Genomic DNA, 2,177 nt, shown 5'->3' with positions numbered 1-2,177 from the left:
AATTTATCCAGCTTTTTGGGATGGAAAATCATAAATATATATGTATTTATATTAACTACCTTTTCCCATTTCTTCCCACAAATGAAATATTTCCTTGCTGAGCTTTAGTCTGGATAATCTATTGAGAGGTGAAAAAGTGTTTTTGAAATCTTCAACTACTGTGTGTTGCTATCAGTAACTTTTTGTGGTATTATCAATGACTATTAATAAACAATATCTATTAGCAGTTGTTTCTCGCTCGTCCCTTGTTAGGTGCATATACATTTAGGAGTATGAATTCTTCCTGATGAACAGATCCCTTGACCATTAAGAAATGACCTTCACTGTCTATTATAACTTTTTCAACCTGAAGTCTATGTGGTCTGATATTAGTATGACAACTCCAGCTTTTTTGTGGGGGTTATTTGCTTGGAAAATTGTTTTCCAACCTTTGACTCTGAGTCTGTGTTTGCTTTGATTATTCAGGTGTACTCCTTTTGTCCTTTTTTAAAATAGATTTTTAAAATCAAATCCCTATGAGATAGACTTCACCTGTCTATCTCACAAAGATGTTCATGATTAGGTTTCAATTATATAGTGTTCCAATACCCATCCCTCCACCAGTGTGTTTCCCAGTGTTCCTGGATTCTCTCTGATCCATTCTAACTTCCCCCGGGTTGCCTCTATGACAAGCACTTTTCTTTTCTCCTCTCTCTCTCTCTCTGTCTTCTTTTGGGTATTGTGATTTGCAACACAGATACTAAAAGGCTATCAGGTATATCCATTTACCTACTTTTAACATTCAGTTCTTGTCCAGTGTGATCTTTTTCAACTATTATTTTCATGTTAGTCATCGAATGTGTTTTTTTGCAGGCAAAAAAGTATTGGGTTCAATTTTTTAATCCATTCTGTGCTCTTGGTTGGTGCATTTGGTCCATTGACATTTATAGAGATTATTGTGATGGGGTTTTGTGTCATCTTTATGTAGGAGTTTGGTGTACTTATAGGGCTTGTCTTATCTTAAAGTAGCCCATTTAGTTCTTGTAACAATGGTTTTGAGTTTGTGAAGTTCCTGAGTTGTTGTGCATATGTGAAGTTGTGTATTTGTTTGAATCTAAATGAGAGTCTGGCTGGGTAAAGTATTCTTAGTGAGATCTTCATTTCATTGAGTTTTTTCATTATATCCCAACAGTGTCTTCAGACCCAGGTTTTATCAGATAAGTCTGCTTTGAATCTTAAGGATGCTCTTTTTTTTCCCTTAAATTTTTATTAGTGAAACACTAATCTTGTTTGGTCTATAGTCTGCTCTCATCACACATCTCCCATCCTGAGAAGAACCTCCCAACACCCTTTATTTGTTGCTCTCTTCTCTGTCTGAGCTGCCTTTTCTGCTAGTGTGTGTGGCTGGCCTCAAAGCCATGGAGTTGTTTGTTCATTGCACCACTCTTTACAATAGCTAGAATCTGGGAAAAACCTGAGTGCGCAAGAACAGGTTAAAGAAACTTTGGTACATCTACACAATGGAGTACTATGCAGCTGTTAGAAAAGATGAAGTCATGAAATGCATATACAAGTGATACTACATGGAAAGTATGCTAAGCGAAATGAGTCAGAAAGAAAGAGACAGACATAGAAAGATTGTATTCATCTGGGGAACATAAAGTAACAAAATTAAAGATGCTCTTTTATAAGCAATTTCCCTCTTTGATCTTGCTGATTTCTTTCTCTATTTGTGGTTTTTTCATCATTCTGAATATTATGTGTCTTGCTGTATTTTTATTTGAATTTCTTTTAGCTAGTACCATTCAGGCCTCCTGGATTTGGGTACATGCACTTTTCAGTTCTGGGAACTTCTGAGTAACGGTAGCTTTGACAGTTGCTTCATCAGGGTTTTCCTCCTGTTCCTCTTCTACGCCAATGATTTTTATATTTTTTCTCTTGACTTCATCCTGATGTTCTCTTGTCATTTGTTGGTTTATTTTGAGGCCCTTTTCCATCTTCTGCTGCAGTCTCAATATTTTCTACACTCCATCTTGGAACTCAGTGAGTCTGTCCTCGGCAACTGTTATTAGGCTGCTGAAATCTTCCACTCAGTTTTCTTTTCACCTACCAGTTTTTTCCGATGGCATTTCTATTTGCATTTTCATTTGTATTTTCCTCATTTCTGCTCTCATATCCTTCTGCATTTTATTGGCATT

The sequence above is a fragment of the Sorex fumeus genome, unplaced genomic scaffold (genome assembly GCF_029834395.1).
Source record: "Sorex fumeus unplaced genomic scaffold, SorFum_2.1 ptg000036l, whole genome shotgun sequence".
In the NCBI taxonomy this organism is placed as follows: domain Eukaryota; kingdom Metazoa; phylum Chordata; class Mammalia; order Eulipotyphla; family Soricidae; genus Sorex; species Sorex fumeus.
The sequence above is the reverse complement of the archived record's forward strand: the minus strand, read 5'-3'. Positions refer to the sequence as shown.